This window comes from Tachyglossus aculeatus, chromosome X1 (genome assembly GCF_015852505.1).
Source record: "Tachyglossus aculeatus isolate mTacAcu1 chromosome X1, mTacAcu1.pri, whole genome shotgun sequence".
In the NCBI taxonomy this organism is placed as follows: domain Eukaryota; kingdom Metazoa; phylum Chordata; class Mammalia; order Monotremata; family Tachyglossidae; genus Tachyglossus; species Tachyglossus aculeatus.
Genome location: NC_052101.1, coordinates 103,639,988 through 103,658,967, shown reverse-complemented (window position 1 = coordinate 103,658,967; position 18,980 = coordinate 103,639,988). Strand labels below are relative to the sequence as shown.

General features: G+C 44.3%; 1 protein-coding gene and 1 non-coding gene across 2 annotated transcripts in view; one reads left to right on the top strand and one right to left on the bottom strand.

Moving 5' to 3' along the window:
• Positions 1–18,980, top strand: part of CNTN4 (contactin 4) — a 910,670-nt gene that overhangs the window by 565,989 nt on the left and 325,701 nt on the right. The gene's annotated exons all lie outside the window — the stretch shown is intronic.
• LOC119920352 lies at positions 2,982–3,119 on the bottom strand. The gene has a single exon (XR_005448105.1). It is a non-coding gene; the product is annotated as a small nucleolar RNA SNORA7 (small nucleolar RNA).

The following is an 18,980-nucleotide window of genomic DNA, read 5'->3' as shown; positions in this document are numbered from 1 at the left end:
CATCCTCCGCTCCTCTGCCGCTAACCTCCTCACTGTGCCTTGTTCTCACCTGTCCCGCCGTCGACCCCCGGCCCACATCCTTCCCCTGGCCTGGAATGCCCGCCTTTGGCACATCCGCCAAGCTAGCTCTTTCCCTCCCTTCAAAGCCCTATGGAGAGCTCACCTCCTCCAGGAGGCCTTCCCAGACTGAGCCCCCTTTTTCCTCTCCTCCTCCCCATCCCCCTGCCCTACCTCATTCCCCTCCCCACAGCATTTGTATATATCAATCAATCAATCAATCGTATTATTAATCAATAAATATGATTGATTGATTGATTGAGCACTTACTGTGTGCAGAGCACTGTCCTAAGCGCTTGGGAAGTACAAGTTGGCAACATATAGAGACAGTCCCTACCCAACAGTGGGCTCACAGTCTAGAAGGGGGAGACAGAGAACAAAACCAAACATATTAACAAAATAAAATAAATAGAATAGATATGTACAAGTAAAATAAATAAATAGAGTAACAAATATGTACAAACATATATACATATATATACAGGTGCTGTGGGGAAGGGAAGGAGGTAAGACGGGGGGATGGAGAGGGGGACGAGGGGGAGAAAAAGGAGGGGGCTCAGTCTGGGAAGGCCTCCTGGAGGAGGTGAGCTCTCAGTAGGGCCTTGAAGGGAGGAAGAGAGCTAGCTTGGCGGATGGGCAGAGGGAGAGCATTCCAGGCCCGGGGGATGATGTGGGCCGGGGGTCGATGGCGGGACAGGCGAGAACGAGGCCTAACGGTGAGGAGATTAGCGGCAGAGGAGCGGAGGGTGCCGGCTGGGCTGGAGAAGGAGAGAAGGGAGGTGAGGTAGGAGGGGGCGAGGTGATGGAGAGCCTTGAAGCCGAGGGTGAGGAGTTTCTGGCTGATGCACAGATTGATTGGTAGCCACTGGAGATTTTTGAGGAGGGGAGTACATGCCCAGAGCGTTTCTGGACAAAGACAATCTGGGCAGCAGCATGAAGTATGGATTGAAGTGGGGAGGGACACGAGGATGGGAGATCAGAGAGAACGCTGATGCAGTAGTCCAGACAGGATAGGATGAGAGCTTGAACGAGCAGGGTAGCGGTTTGGATGGAGAGGAAAGGGCGGATCTTGGCAATGTTGCGGAGCTGAGACCGGCAGGTTTTGGTGATGTCTTGGATGTGAGGGGTGAACGAGAGAGCGGAGTCGAGAATGACACCAAGGTTGCGGGCTTGTGAGACGGGAAGGATGGTAGTGCCGTCAACAGTGATGGGAAAGTCAGGGAGAGGGCAGGGTTTGGGAGGGAAGACAAGGAGTTCAGTCTCGGACATGTTGAGTTTTAGGTGGTGGGCAGACATCCACATGGAGATGTCCTGAAGGCAGGAGGAGATGCCAGCCTGGAGGGAGGGGGAGAGAGCAGGGGCAGAGATGTAGATCTGGGTGTCATCAACATAGAGATGATAGTTGAAGCCGTGGGAGCGAATGAGGTCACCAAGGGAGTGAGTGTAGATTGAGAACAGAAGTGGACCAAGAACTATTTATTACTCTATTTATTTTACTTGTACATATTTACTATTCTATTTATTTTATTAATGATATGCATATAGCTTTAATTCTATTTGTTCTGACGATTTTGACAGCTGTCTACATGTGTTGTTTTGTTGTCTGTCTCACTGTTCTAGACTGTGAGCCCGTTGTTGGGTAGGTACCGTCTCTATATGTTGCCAACTTGTACTTCCCAAGTGCTTAGTACAGTGCTCCGCACACAGTAAGTGCTCAATAAATACGATTGAATGAATGAAAAGAGGCATGTACAGTAATCAAGAAGCCCATAACCTTGGCTTTATCCTCAGCTCATCTCTCTCACTCAGTTCTCATAATCAATCTGGCACAAAATCCTGTCAATTCTACCTTCACAGCATCACTAAAATCCTCCCTTTCCTCTCCATCCAAACTGCTACTATGCTGATCCAGGCACTTATCCTATCCCACCTTGACTACTGCATCAGCCTCCTTGCTGATGTAGGATGAAACTCTTGATGTTTGTACAGCATTAACTGATTATAAAACCATTGGTAAAGCAAGGAAAAATGAAAACTAGTATTAATAACAGGAGAAGGGTGTTTGTATTTATTTAGAAACTTCTTTGCCAAGAAAAATCATTTTGATCAAAAGAGACAGGGTATCCAAAATAAATGTTAAGTTTTGCATACTACGTAAAACTAAAATCCCACACAGGAACATGTCTCTAGTTGATTCCCAAGGTAAAATTCAAGGATAAGAAAGTTGGTTATGAGCATATGATTAGTACCTTATCACGAAGAATAATTTTATGATTCTTTGTAATCTCATGAAATAATTGAAGAGATTTTAGCAGATAATTTTAATTCCTTCTTTATGGGACATATTTTGTTAATAACTGGAAAATATATTGAATGCTTAACAAACTACTCACTAAGAATAAAAATAATAAAAATGATGGTATTTAAGTGATTACTATGTGCCAAGCACTGTCCTAAACACTAGGGTGGTTACAAGATGATCACATCAGGCACAGTTCCTATCGCATGTAGGAGTCACATTCTAAATAGGCAGGAGGGTAAGTATTTAATCTCCATTTTACAGATGAGGAAACTGAGGCACAGAGAAATCAACTTGCCCAAAGTCACACAGCAGGCAAGTGGCAGAGGCAGGATTAAAACCCAGGCCCTCCAGTTTATATGCTAACAGGGATGGCACATAGAGATATTCCCTGTTGTTGCTGTTGTTTATGCTGTCGAGTCGTGTCCGACCTATAGCGATGCCATAGACGCATCTCTCCCGGAATGCCCCACCTCCATCTGCAGTCGTTCTGGTAGTGTATCCATAGAGTTTTCTTGGTAAAAATATGGAAGCAGTTTACCATTGCCTCCTTCCACCCAGTTAACCTGAGTCACCACCCTCGACTCTCTCCCATGCTGCTGCTGCCCAGCACAGGTGAGTTTTGACTTGTAACAGATTGCCTTCCACTCACTAGCCACTGCCCAAGCTAGGAATGCAATGGATATTCCTCTGCTTGATTCTCCCTCCCATAGTTGAGACTGGTAGAGTACTGGAAACTCTCCAGGTGCGACCCTGAGAGGTGGAAATGTTCCCTAGGCCCCCCTAAAATCCCAGTTCCTTCAATAAGCCTTATCCACATCTCAACAATGTGGATCCCTGAATGGAGGGGCTCCTTCCAACTTGATTCCATCTCTGATTTCTGTCTAAAGAGAAGGGACCTCAGTGGAGGAGGTACTGTTGACCTGAAAAGATGGACTGTATTTATACTGACCCTAACTGAACCAAGAGGGGCTGGTCGGAGCCAAATTTTCAACAATGTGAGTGGAAGCGGTTGGTTTGAACTCTGGAGGTTAAGGAATAAAACAATTAGTTGGTTTAGAAGGCTACCATATCAGAGTCCCTCCAGCTGGTTAAGCGGCTGGAGTAATGGAAAATGGCTCCAAAAATAATTCATCTAATTGCCCATACGACTCCTACTCTCGTTACCTTGTTGCTTTAGCAGATTGGTCTCATACAAGTATGGTCCCCATCCTGATTTTGCTTCCAGATGTATCTCTTCAAAAATGTGCTTCGTTCAGATAGTCATTCCGTAGTTATAAAAACATTACATTACAAAGGGAAGAGGGTCTTACAAATAGTTTCCATTAATTCATTCATTATGATTAGTATTATCCAAATGCAGTCATGTTTTCCTTCACTTAAAAACCACTACACTGTACGTGGTAGGATAAATATGTTCTAAAAAGAACTTGCTTACTTAGAGTTGGGATCTGTTACATGAAACATTAAATTATGAAGTAATTTTGTCCCTTTACCATGGATAGTAAAGCCAGTTTATAATTAGAAATAATGAAACTCTGTAGGAAATACAATAACTGTTGTAAAAATACCATATGGGTTCTTCCTTCCACGGAAAACTAGTACTGTACATTTTAGCGGGGTTTTTTTTTGAACCGTGAAATTCATTATTAAGTGGCCGGAACTCTAGAAGGCTCTGAATAATGCATAATTGTATGGCAGGCAGTCTGTATAGGATGAGAACTAAGCAGTTTATGGAATGCTTATCTTGGCTAGACACAAGTAGCAATTAGGGAGGGAGGGGGAAGAAACAGGAATAATTTTAATTGTGCATTATCAGAACACTTTTCTCTGCCTTTTGTTTTACTTCAATAGTGACAGCTGCACCCAAAATTTCTCATTTCCCTTAACTAATGCAATTTCCTCTTCCTAAAAGCCATACGTAGCACTAACCTGCTCCTTTGTTTTTCTTCTTTTGACTGAGAAAATCAATTTTTTTTTTGGTTAGACAGATAAAAGACAAATGTTAAAAGGTGTCAATTGTATGCATTTTTAATACAGGGAAAGCAACTACTCTAGTGGACTGTCGTCAAGTAATTTTAGATATGATTTGGTTTTTCTGGGCACCCGTGGACTTGTCACAAATTAATTAAATGGCTCATTTCTTTTATCTAATTGAAGCTGTTTCTGCTTCTGATGAACAATTCCATAAATTGTGTTTCAAAAGAAATGCTTTGTGAGTGATTGTTTATGCACATTATGTAGCACATGGCTCAATTGAATCCCTTGTTGCTTGAATAGGACCGCCCATTGGCTCCCATTGGTGATCTCCAAATTCAGAGAGGTTAGGCTCCATCTTTCTTTTACTTAAGGCAGGCAATGTGTTTCCAGTCCATTATCCTGAGGTAAATAGGTACATGAACCTTATAGGATGACAATATGTCTTCCTTCCTCTTACCTGAAAAGCTTAAATGAGACCCATTGAAGTCCCACCTTTGGCCTGAGGGCCAATCAATCAATCAATCGTATTTATTGAGCGCTTACTATGTGCAGAGCACTGTACTAAGCGCTTGGGAAGTACAAATTGGCATCACATAGAGACAGTCCCTACCCGATAGTGGGCTCACAGTCTAAAAGGGGGAGACAGAGAACAGAACCAAACATACCAACAAAATAAAATAAGTAGGATAGAAATGTACAAGTAAAATAAATAAATAAATAAATAAACAGAGTAATAAATATGTACAACCATATATACATATATACAGGTGCTGTGGGGAGGGGAAGGCGGTAAGGCGGGGGGATGGAGAGGGGGACGAGGGGGGAGAGGAAAGAAGGGGCTCAATCTGGGAAGGCCTCCTGGAGGAGGTGAGCTCTCAGCAGGGCCTTGAAGGGAGGAAGAGAGCTAGCTTGGCGGATGGGCAGAGGGAGGGCATTCCAGGCCCGGGGGATGACGTGGGCCGGGGGTCGATGGCGGGACAGGCGAGAGCGAGGTACAGTGAGGAGATTAGTGGTGGAGGAGTGGAGGGTGCGGGCTGGGCAGTAGAAGGAGAGAAGGGAGGTGAGGTAGGAGGGGGCGAGGTGATGGAGAGCCTTGAAGCCCAGGGTGAGGAGTTTCTGCCTGATGCGCAGATTGATCGGTAGCCATTGGAGGTTTTTGAGGAGGGGAGTGATATGTCCAGAGCGTTTCTGGACAAAGATAATCCGGGCAGCAGCATGAAGTATGGATTGAAGTGGAGAGAGACACGAGGATGGGAGATCAGAGAGAAGGCTAGTGCAGTAGTCCAGACGGGATAGGATGAGAGCTTGAATTAGCAGGGTAGCGGTTTGGATGGAGAGGAAAGGGCGGATCTTGGCAATGTTGCGGAGCTGAGACCGGCAGGTTTTGGTGACGGCTTGGATGTGAGGGGTGAATGAGAGAGCGGAGTCGAGGATGACACCAAGGTTGCGGGCTTGTGAGACGGGAAGGATGGTAGTGCCGTCAACAGAGATGGGAAAGTCAGGGAGAGGACAAGGTTTGGGAGGGAAGACAAGGAGCTCAGTCTTCAACATGTTGAGCTTTAGGTGGCGGGCGGACATCCAGATGGAGATGTCCTGAAGGCAGGAGGAGATGCGAGCCTGGAGGGAGGGGGAGAGAGCAGGGGCAGAGATGTAGATCTGGGTGTCATCAGCGTAGAGGTGATAGTTGAAGCCGTGGGAGCGAATGAGGTCACCAAGGGAGTGAGTGTAGATTGAGAACAGAAGGGGACCAAGCACTGAACCTTGGGGCCACTGTCTCACTCCCTGTTTCTGGCACAGTGACATCATCATCATCAATCGTATTTATTGAGCGCTTACTGTGTGCAGAGTGCTGTACTAAGCGCTTGGGAAGTACAAGTTGGCAACATATAGAGACAGTCCCTACCCAGTAGTGGGCTGACATTGATATGGGAGCAAGGAATAATAATAATAATAATCATGATTGCATTTATTAAGTACTTACTATGTGCAAAGCACTGTTCTAAGCACTGGGGAGGTTACAAGGTGATCAGGTTGTCCCATGGGGGGCTCACAGTCTTAATCCCCATTTTCCAGATGAGGTAACTGAGGCACAGAGAAGTTAAGTGACTTGCCCAAAGTCACACAGCTAATTGGCGGAGCCGAAATTTGATCCCATGACCTCTGACTCCAAAGCCCGTACTCTTTCCACTGAGCCACGCTGTTTCTCCTAGGAAGACACTGCACATACCTTTTCACCACCTTTTCTTCCTCCACTTCTTTCTCTTCAGGGGCAACAACAGCCACCATGGTTGTCACAGCCTTTGCTTATATGCTTTTTTAAGGTATTTGTTCAGTGCTTACTATGTGTCGAGTGCTCTAATCAATCAATCAATCAATCGTATTTATTGAGCGCTTACTGTGTGCAAAACACTCCCTTCCTCCTGTACCCTTTAAAGTGCAGCGGCAGATACAAGCTAATCAGGTTGGACACATGCCCCACATGAGGCTCGCAGTGGGGCTCAGATGAGGTCAGTGGGGCTCAGAGAAGTGAAGTGACTTGCCCAAGGTCCCACAGCAGACAAGTGGCAGAACTGGGATTAAAACCCAGGTCCTTCTGACTCCCATGACCACGCACTTTCCACGCTCTTACCTCCTTCCCTTCCCCACAGCACCTGTATATATGTATATATGTTTGTACATATTTATTACTGTATTTATTTATTTATTTATTTTACTTGTACATATCTATTCTATTTATTTTATTTTGTTAGTATGTTTGGTTTTGTTCTCTGTCTCCCCCTTTTAGACTGTGAGCCCAATGTTGGGTAGGGACTGTCTCCATATGTTGCCAATTTGTACTTCCCAAGCGCTTAGTACAGTGCTCTGCACATAGTAAGTGCTCAATAAATATGATTGATTGATTGATTGAGGCCAGACTGCTTCTTATACTTGAAGCTGCCATCTGGTACCCTTGAAGAAATGAGAGTTCCACCAGCAGTGGCTCTGGCCGAGCTGGCCCATCTTACAGAGAAGCAGCGTGGCTCAGTGGAAAGAGCCCGGGCTTTGGAGTCAGAGGTCATGGGTTCTAATCTCGGCTCCGCCAATTGTCAGCTGTGTGACTTTGGGCAATTCACTTCACTTCTCTGTGCCTCAGTTACCTCATCTGGAAAATGGGGATTAAGACTGTGAGCCCACTGTGGGGCAACCTGATCACCTTGTAACCTCCCCAGTGCTTAGAACAGTGCTTTGCACATAGTAAGTGCTTAATAATTGCCATCGTTATTATTATTATCTTGGGCCCTGCTGAGGCCAATGGGGCTGCCATCAGGTGGAAGTAGAGGCTGAAGCAGAGGTGTTGGCAGTGTGGGGTGAGTTTTGCTCACCCTTCTCCCTCCTCTCATTTCTTTTCTCCTATCTCCATTTTCCTTTTTGTCTCTTCTCTTTCCTAACCTTCCGCCCTGCATTGCCTTCCCCCATCTTCCTTTCCCCTCTTAATTTCCTCCCTTTGTCCTTTCCTCTCTATTTTGTCCCTTCTCCTCTTTACTCTTCAAATCCCCTCTGTATTTTAGGTTCCATCCTGACCCCCACCTAAGGTGACCAGAAATCTGGTCACCTTAAATGAGCATCACTATTTTGGGAGAAATTCAAACATAATCAAAATTACATGAACATTTCCCCTATCCCTAATCTCTTTTCATGCTTGTCTCCCACTATACACTGTAAGCTCTTTGTGGATAGGGATTACCGCCTCAGTTCAGTGGAAAGAGCCCGGGGTAGGGAGTCAGAGGTCATGGGTTCTAATCCTGGATCTACCACATGTCTGCTGTGTGACCTTGGGCAAGTCACTTCACTTCTCTGAGCCTCAGTTACCTTATCTGTAAAATGGGGATGATATCCGTGAGCCCCACGTGGACAACCCCACGGCGCTTAGAACAGTGCTTTGCACATAGTAAGCGCTTAACAAATGCCATCATTATTATTATTATGATTACTTTCCCAAGTGCTTAGTATGGTGCTCTGTCCACAGCAAATGCTCAATAAATACCATTGATGAATTGATCTATCTATCCACGGTATTTATTGAATTTATTGAATGCTTACTGTGTGCAGAGAGCACTAAGTGCAGAATAAATTAGCTTTGTCAGCCTGTTTTACAGGCTTGGCACATAGTAAGCGCTTTACAAATGCCATCATTATTATAAAGATGTGGACTGGAGATGACTTGCAGAGCCGAAAAGAGTGGTTTCCTAAGCAGCGTGGAACAGTGGAAAGAGCATGGGCTTTGGAGTCAGAGGTCGTGGGTTAAAATCCCGGCTCCACCAATTGTCAGCTGTGTGACTTTGGGCAAGTCACTTAACTTCTCTGTGCCTCAGTTACCTCATCTGTAAATTGAGGATGAAGACTGTGAGCTCCCCGTGTGACAACCTGATCATCTTGTAACCTCCCCAGAGCTTAGAACAGTGCTTTGCACATAGTAAGCACTTAATAAATGCCATCGTTATTATTACCTCTCTTTCAGCTAGAGTTGGGGCAATTGTCCCACTAGTCTTACCCTTGTTATGACACTGCCCTATTTGCTCTCCAGTGGTTAATGCTCACTCATATGTGAATATATAGATTTGATCTTCAACTTAGCCACAAACCCATAGTGATCACCAGAATTTGGGCTTATTTTGTCAGTCAGTGAATTGTATTTATTGAGCACTTGGTCATGGGTTCTAATCCCGCCTCCACCACTTGTCTGCTGTGTGACCTTGGGCAAGTCACTTCACTTCTCTGTGCCTCAGTTCCCTCATCTGTAAAATGGGGATTAAGATTGTGAGTCCCACGTGGGACAACCTGATTACCTGGTATCTACCCCAGCACTTAGAACAGTGCTTGACACATAGTAAGCGCTTAACAAAAACCATCAGCAGCAGCAGCAGGAGCACTTAACTGTGTGCACTTAGGTGCATTCCCCACCCACAACAAGTTTACAGTCTAGAGGGGGACAGACATTAATATAAATAAATAAATTACAGACATTTACATAAGTGCTGTGGGACTGGGAGGATCCCCAGATGAACAGATCACTTGATATTCACCTCACCTCAACATGCGCCACAGCATTTATGTGCCTACCTAGCCATAATTTATTTTAACATCTGTATCCCTCTGTGTCTAGACTGTAAACTAAGCTCCTTGAGGGTAAAGAACGAGTCTATCACTTCTGTTGTATTCTTCCCAGTGCTTAGCAAATGCTCTGCACACAGTAAGCACATTGACTGATGAATTGATTGATTGGAAATGAACCCTAATCAGTAAAGCTTCTATTCCCACTGAGTAGTGTCCTGAAAATGCATAAGCAGTAGGAAGCATAGAGTGGAATCCAGAAATGTTGAAACTTTAAAGATGAAAGTGGGGTGGTTTAGTCTGAAAAGAAGGCAATCATATGTTGATGGGGTAGGCTTGAGTGTTTCCCCATGGGCTTTCAGAAGCAGAAGCTTGAAAGAGAAAGGAGAATATTAAAGGTGGGCGTGGAATCTCAGTCACAGAAATGTGTTTGAATAGATTTGATGACCACCCATAATGTACGGGTCAGGCATTAACCAACTTATAAACTAAGGGCTACCCTCAAAGATTTCTTGAGTTCCCTTCCACCTCATTGATTTGATGATAATCAAAAGTAATTGTGCTGTATGACTTTAAATACAAATGTACAAATCAGTTGCCTCTCCTGTTTAGTCGTCTTTTTCTCCCCAGCTTTGGGGGTGAGTGGGAAGAACCACTTAAGTGTGGGTGTGTCAGGGATGGGGAAGAAAGAAAAGTTCAGAGGAAGAGATAATGTCATCCTTCCCCTAGACATGTCCAGAAGTTCTAGCCTTGTTTGGGGGACTCATCTGGTACCTAGGTGGTTGTGGCCTGTCCCTAGTGATTCTGCTATACAAAGAACAGCTCTGGTTCCTTGCCTTATCTGTGCCTTCTAACACTGACACGCTACAGTGAAACAGTGTGTCTCAGTGGAAAGAGCATGGGCTTTGGAGTCACAGGTCATGGGTTCAAATCCTAGCTCCACCACTTGTCAGCTGTGTGACTTTGGGCAAGTCACTTAACTTCTCTGTGCCTCAGTTACCTATCTGTAAAATGGGGATTAAGACTGTCAGCCCCCCGTGGGACAACCTGACAACCCCAGCGCTTAGAACAGTGCTTTGCACATAGTAAGCACTTAACAGATACCATCATTATTATCATTACAACCTGGTGTTCAGCAGTGGAGCAGATAAAGTTAACCGAGCCCTGCCAGAGAACGATTCTCCACCTAAAGAAAGCATCATCTGTTTTACATGGAGACCATGTGAGGGGTCAGAGGCCCTTTAGGGCTCAGCATTTCCAAGCTTAAGGAAAACTTAGATGGCAGAGTTGAGCTCATTGTTACTTTGTTGTTCAGGAGAACAGTACTCTCCAAACTTGTGTAAAACTTTGAATCTGAAAACTCACATCCAACTACAATTTAACTTTAAACTTTTGCAGTCATGTGGCAAAGTAAGTGTGTTCTTTGATGGATAGAGGAGGAGAAAATGTAGATGAGGTGTCTGTACCAGGGATCAGAATGAAGAAAGATCTCCCATATCCCCAAATGTTTTTCTTGAGGACATGCCTCATGCCTCTGCCTAAAGAAATGCAGAAAACAGTTTTAATCCTTTTGATAATCATGTGAATTCAAGTCAGTGACATTTTCTGCTGCTATTTATCTCTCAGCCTAATATTTTTTTGCTTCAAATTTGCCTAAAGCAGCATACATCCACTTTTAACTTGTGGCAGAATGACACAGGAAAGACAGCATGCCCAATAATTAGATGTAAATTCTATGTTTGTATCTTTGAAAGGTTATGAATTCCTTTATTCCAAAAGGCTTAAGTAGAAGGTATTTAGAAGAAAATATCTTGATGTACACTATGCTGGCAGTTAAAAAAATCTATATTTTGACAAATTTAACAACCAATATAGTTATTCAAATGGTTAGCCTAAGACAATTGACTTTCACTTGCTCTTTCTAAAACGAAAGGTTCAGGAAAGAAATACTGATAATCAAATCTTCCTTAATCCCAATGTGGATCTCACTCCTCCTTGGCCATTAGATTTGTAGAAAAGTGTGAAATTAATCTTGCCAACTCATCCCGGAGACAGGCGAGTCTTAGGGAGGATGGACCTCAGGGCAAAGTCATTTTTGCCCGTTATGGGAGGCTTTTCTGCAAACCATTTGCCAATTCATGGGACTTTGAGGTCCTGGTTGCAGATACAGGCTGCCAATAGCCATGATCTTTACCGGGGCCATTTTTCTTTTTAACACTCTGAACTAGGAGCAAATTGTTCTCCCGAGGTGGCTGTCTTTCACTGGTACTCAACTAAAAGTGTTCAATCGCTGGCCTGACTTGGCACCTCTATGTGCTAACAGATGAGTGAAAACCAGGCACAGGCTAGCCCTGTGCCTAAACTTTCTGCTACCATGTTCTTTCTGGAAATTTGAAATTTGAATCATTAGTCTGCACTATGCAGGGATTATTTTGGGGGGGATAGAAACATGCTATTGTTAATAGGGAAGGTTAAAAAAAATAGCAAATACCTGAGTGTTCACTCCTCACTACTATCACATCACGGTAGCTGACAGCTGCAACAGGAAACCAAAAAATAAAAAACTAAGCCAGGAAAAGATCAAGGAGGGAGACAGTTTTTTTGGTTGTGGCAAGTTTTTTTTTTTTTCTTTTGGAAGATACCTTGCCCTTCCTCTTATCATCACTAAACAGCAGCTCCACTTTCTCGGAATTTTAATCTTCCTGTCCTACCCGCTATCACAACCAGGCTTGGACTGAAAAGTGAACAGTCCAGGATATTTTGTGTAGAAAACTTGAGTTGGCCATACATCCTTATAATCAGGTTCCAAATAGAGAAGCAGGATGACCTAATGAAAAGAACATGGGCCTCAGAGTCAGTGGACCAGGTTTTTAATCCTGGTTTTACCACTTGCCTATTATGTGACCTTGGGCAAGTCACTTAATTTCTCTGTGCCTCAGTTTCCTCAACTGTAAAATGGGGCTTAAATACCCTTTCTCCATCCCCCATAGATGTGAGCCCCGACCTAATCACCTTATAGATATAAGTGCTTAATAATAATAATAATAATGGTATTTGTTAAGCGCTTACTATGTGCAAAGCACTGTTCTAAGCGCTGGGGGGGATACAAGGTGATCAGGTTGTTCCACGTGGGGCTCACGGTCTTAATCCCCATTTTACAGATGAGGGAACTGAGGCACAGAGAAGTGAAGTGACTTGCCCAAAGTCACAAAGCTGACAATTGGCAGAGCCTGGATTTGAACCCATGACCTGTACTCTGTTCCACTGAGCCATGCTGCTTGTCACTGGGCATGGGACATAATTAGTACTTAACAAATACCACAGTTGCTATTCTTATTGTAAATACAGCCACAAAAACCCCAAGTGGTGTATCTGAGCTGCCCATTTTAGGGTCCTTTCTGCAAGCAAGGTATTGTCTGGTTTTTTTGTTGAGTCATTTGCAGTTATTTTTTCCTTGGCGCGTCCTAGTGCTTATTGACAAACTCGGTATGTGCCAAATTAAAAATATTGAAACAGCTGAGAAAAGGCAGAAGTAGAACACATAAGCACTTTAGCTGCCAAAAAAACAGGTGCAAAAAGTTCACAGCTATTGCTTGAGAAGCCACCGTGCATGTAACATGAAAGTACCACCTGCAGGCATTCTGTGTTCAGGCAATTTCGTGTCAGGAAATGGCTGCAGGGAACAAAGTGAGTCACAGAGGAGTTAAAAACACCAGACGGTTGCCCTGAGTGAGAGGCTTAAACCAGATGGTCATGCTGAAAGTGTAAAGTTTTGTTTATGTGGGGAAAATGCAAACAGAAACCTTTCCTGCAGGTTAGTTCTTTAGTCTTGGTGTGGTTGTGCTTAGCAAAAGACAAGTTAATATACACTGAGTCATAATGTTGGTAGGAGGTGTTTCTTGAGAAGCTAGTGAGGAGCCTGTACTGGTGGTGGGCTTGAGGTAACAGGGCAGACACAGTGTGTGGGTTTGGGGACGGTGGGGAGAGCATCCCGAAGGGGTGGTAGGTGCTTGGAAGGGGGACTGTAGATTGACAGAAAAGATTTGGGAGAGTTTATGAGGGGTTCACAATGTAGTTGGGGGGCTTAACCAGGGAAGGCCTCTTGGAAGAGAGTGGTTTGAATAAGGTTATGAAGGTGGGGAGAGTGGTGGTTGTTGTATATAATAATAATGATAGCATTTGTTAAGTGCTTACTATGTTCCAAGCACTCTTCTAAGCATTGGGGGGGATACAGTGAAATCAGGTTGTCCCACATGGGGCTCACAGTCTTAACCCCCATTTTACAGATGAGAAAACAGGCCTAGAGAAGTTAAGTGACTTGCCCAAGATCACAAAGCTGACAAGTGGCGGAGCTGGGATTAGAACCCATGACCTCTGACTCTCAAGCCCGGGCTCTTTCCACTGAGCCACGCCACTTCTCAATTTGAAGGGGGAGGATAAAAATGGTTAGAAGAGAGTAACCGAAGTCAACAGGATGTTGGAGCCCCTGCATTTAAAGATAGACTCAAAGGATTAGGACTTTTCCTTGTGGAAAGACAAAATCCATTATGCGTGGTATTCCTAGATTCTTAAACACGATTTGATATCAACAGACACCATAGTTGAACATGGCTTTATGAATGGAATAAAGATGCATATGCCATCTTATTATTTCTTGAGCAAAATTTATACGAAAGTTCAGTTGTCAGTAACCAGGCTTATAATAACATTAGGTATATAATTAAAGGGTAAAGGGTCTGGATACTTAATACTTATGGTATTCAGTTCTTACTATATACCGAACAATGTGCTAAGTGGTGAGAAGATTAGTTTGTGTTGTTTTTTTAATATACTTAGTATTTTGCGTGGGTTTTTTTCCCTTGTATTTCAATGGTTTTAGCCTCTACCCTTCAGTATAGGATTATTTTCATTTTTGTAAAGAATAAAATAGACTATGAGCCCGTTGTTGGGTAGGGACCGTCTCTATATGTTGCCAACTTGTACTTCCCAAGTGCTTAGTACAGTGCGCTGCACACAGTAAGTGCTCAATAAATACGATTGAATGAATGAATACGGTTTTGAATGTTTTTGAACATGTGAATCTTCGACCTGTACATATTTCAATAATAAAATAATTGTGTCATTTGTTAGGCACTTAATATGTGCTGAACACTGTACTAAGCACTGGGGTAGGTAAAAGTCAATATGACCCCTTGCCCACATCCTCCTTCATATCTGACAGACCATCCCTCTCCCTATCATCAAAGCCCTACTAAAGTTGCATCTCCTCCAAGAGGCCTTCCCAGACTAAGCTCTCATTTCCCTGTCTTAGCCCTCCCTTCGGAGTAACCTAGTCACTTTCATTCATTCATTCAATCAATCGTATTTATTGAGCGCTTACTGTGTGCAGAGCACTGTACTAAGTGCTTGGGAAGTACAAGTTGGCAACATATAGAGACGGTCCCTACCCAACAACGGGCTCACAGTCTAGAGGGGGGAGACAGACAACAAAACAAAATATATTAACAAAATGAAATAAATAGAATAGTAAATATGTCCAAGTAAAATAGAGTAATAAATACGTACAAACATATATACAGGTGCTGTGGGGAGGGGAAGGAGGTAAGGCTGGGGAGAGGGGGAGGAGGAGGAGAGGAAGGAGGGGGCTCAGTCTGGGAAGGCCTCCTGGAGGAGGTGAGCTCTCAGTAGGGCTTGGAAGGGAGGAAGAGAGCTAGCTTGGCGGATGTGCGGAGGGAGGGCATTCCAGGCCAGGGGGAATGCCACTTCAACTTTCTCCTCTCACCCCACAGCCCTTAGTGTGCAGGTCCATCTGTAATTTATTTTAATGACCGTCTCCCCCTCTAGTCTGTCAGGGACTGTGGACAGGGATTGTCTATACGTACTCCTTTGTACCATACTCTCCTAGGCACTTAGTACGGTGCTCTGCGCACACTAAGCACTCGGTAAATACCACTGACTGATATGACTTGATTGATCAGCTCTGACCTGAACACAATCAATCAATCAATCAATGGTATTTATTGAGCGCTTACTGTGTGCCGAGCACTGTACTGAGCGCTTGGGAAGTACAAAATGGCAACATATAGAGACAGTCCCTACCCAACAGTGGGCTCACAGTCTAAAAGGGGGAGAGTCCCTATCCCACATGGGGCTCGCAGCCTAAGTTGGAGAGAGAACAGGTATTTAGCCCTCATTTTACAGATGATACAACAGGCACAGGGAAGTGAAGTGACTTGTCCAAGGTCACCCAGCAGGTAAGTGATGGAGCTGGAATTAGAAGCCTAATTAGAAGACTCCCAGGCTCCTGCTCTTTCCACTGGGCCACGCTGCATGGGCAGAAAGTATAATGCCTGACTCAGTCCCTGGAGTCTTCCCTCACCTGGTTTAGTTGAGCTAAATTCTGGGAGCTACACAAACTGCATCCAACTCAAGTATAGTCTCACTTCTGAGGGGCTGCGGCCACCCCTTGGTGAGCCCACTGTTGGGTAGGGACTGTCTCTATATGTTGCCGATTTGTACTTCCCAAGCGCTTAGTACAGTGCTCTGCACATAGTAAGCGCTCAATAAATACGATTGATTGATTGATTGGGTCCGATTGCTGCGGATGGGTCCGAGTGAGAATAGTTCTCAGGGCCTGGAGGGAAAAAAAAAGCACCTTGCCTGACTGGCAGTACCCCAGAGGCTACTCTATGGCCCCCAGTGGCATGGATCTGGTATGAAGCAGCGAGATCTAGTGATTAGAGCACGGGCCTGGGATCCAGAAGGCTCTGGGTTCTAATCCTGGCTCCACCATTTGCCTGCTCTGTGACCTTGGGAAAGTCACTTAACTTCTCTGTGCCTCAGCTACCTCACTTGTAAAATGGGAATGAAGACTGTGAGCCCCAAATGGGACAGGGACTGTGTCCAACTCAATTTGCTTGTATCCATCCCAGCGCTTAGTACAGTGCCTGTCACATAGTGAGTGCTCAACAAATACCACAGTTATTATTATAGACCCAGGGATTTCAGTTTGTGTTTCTGCTTGGTTACTGCATCCAGTACAAAATTAGGCCATAAATGCAAACCCCCATGAATTTCATGACAGTTGTGTGTAAAATTTAAACTATAATGTTTATTCTTCAAAGATAAAATTTGAGTACTTCATTTTTCTATCTCCACAGGGGAGAGTCACTAAGTTAATAACAGATGGAAAATATTTCCAGCAGAATAGATTTGCATTTTACTTATCCGCCGGCATGCTGACAAAAACAACCATCTCCCTCTTCCCCACATCATCCGTTAATGGCTGTAGAATGATACAAAATCAAGAGGCCTTGGCAATGAGTGGGGTTTTGATTTCTAAAAAGAGGCATTGGTAACAATTGTCTGTTTGTGCCACCTTTGACCTGTTTTTGCTCTGTTCCCAATTCATTTGTGTGATGTATTTACTTATTCCCTACTAGATGTGCAGAAGTGGACAAACGTGGGGATAGGACCATTAGAATGGAAGCTCCTTGTTGGCAAGAAACCTGCCTCATACATCTGTTGTACTTTCCAAGGGCTTAGTACTGTATTAAATTCAGCAGGTGCTCAATAAATACCATTATAAATATTACTCTCTTATGGCCATCTGGTTGGCCCTGAATAATTGGTGAAAATGAAAGGGAAAAGTTATCTAAAGGGTTGTTTGGAAGAATCAGTCCATCAGTGGTATTTATTGAGCACTTAACCTGTGCCGAACACTGTATTGAGGGCTTGGGAGAGTACAAGAGGTTAATAGACATTATCCCTCCCCTCAAGGATCTGAAAATGTAGTCAGCCACTAAAATGAATTACAGGTAGCAGAAAATAGTAGAGTACAAAGTTGAGAAGCAGTGTTGCCTAGTGGAAAGAGCCCGGGTCTGGGACTCAGAGGACCTGGGTTCTAATTCCGGCTCTGCCACTTACTGCTGTGTGACCTAGGACAAGTCACTTAATCAGTCAATCATCTTGCCTGCTGTCCCCTCCCGGCCCGCCATACCTCCCTGATTTCTTACTACAACCCAGCTCGCGCACTTTGCTCCTCTAAAGCCAACCTATTCACGTACCTCAATGTGCCTGTCAATCTGTCAATCCTATTTATTGTGCGCTTATTGTGTGCAGAGTACTGTACTGAGCACTGGGGAGAGTACAATATAACAGAATTGGTAGACACATTCCCTGGCCATCAACTTCTTGCCCGTTTCTTCTCTCTGGCCTGGAACACCCTCCCTCTTCACATCCCAGAGACTCTCCCCACCTTCAAAACCTCATTAAAAGCAAATCTCCTCCAAGTGGCCTTCCCTGACTAAACCCTCACTTCCTCTTCTCCCTCTCCCTTCTTTATGGCCCTTGCACTTGGATTTGAACCCTCATTCACACCTTCTTCAGCCCCACAATATGTACGTACATATCTGTAATTTATTTATATTAGTGTCTGTCTCCCCCTCTAGATTGTAAGATAGTTGTATGCAGGGAATCAATCAATCAATCAATCGTATTTATTGAGCACTTACTGTGTGCAGAGCACTGTACTAAGCACTTGGGAAGTACAAGCTGGCAACATATAGAGACGGTCCCTACCCAACAGTGGGCTCACAGTCTAGAAGGGGGAGACAGAGAACAAAACCAAACATACTAACAAAATAAAATAAATAGAATAGATAGGTACAAGCAAAATAAAAAAATAAATAGAGTAATAAATATGTACAAACGTATATACAGGTGCTGTGGGGAAGGGAAGGAGGTGAGATGTGGGGGATGGAGAGGGGGGCAAGGGGGAGAGGAAGGAAGGGGCTCAGTCTGGGAAGGCCTCCTGGAGGAGGTGAGCTCTCAGTAGGGAAAGTGTATTCTCTCAGGGAATGTGTATTCCAACTCTGTTACACTGTACTCTCCCAAGCACTTAGTACAGTGCTCTGCACACAATAAGTACTCAGTGGGACTGATTGATTCAGTTATCAGTCTAAGACTGGGAGCCTTATTTTTTTTTTAATGGTATTTTTTAAACGCTTATTATGTGCCAGACAGTATACTAAGTGCTGGTGTAGATGCAAGTTAATCACGTTGGCTATAGTCCACATGGGGCTCACAGTCTTAATCCCCATTTTACAGATTAAGTAACTGAGGCACAGACAAGTGAAGTGACTCATCCAAGGTCTCACAGCAGACAAGTGGCAGAGCCGGAATTATAGCCCAGGTTCTGACTCTTAGGCCCGTGTTCTATCCATTAGGCCATGCTGCTTTATGTGGGACGGAGATCATGTCCAACCTGATTATCTTGTATCTACCCCATCGCTAAGTACAGTGCCTGGCACATAGTAAGTACTTAACAAGTATCTTTAAAAAAAAAAAGTTATATATGTAAGTACAGCCGGAGTGTGTGGGTACCCAAGTGCTTAGGTGACACAGAAATAGGCGAGCAAATCCTCTGGGAATCTGCTACCCCCACATTATGTTCCCGTTGTCTTGCTTCTGGCATTCCCTGTGCCCCACAGCTCCCCTGCCTCTCTCTCTCCACCAGCCAAGCGAGTGCCACTTCTCACCACAATATTCAGGG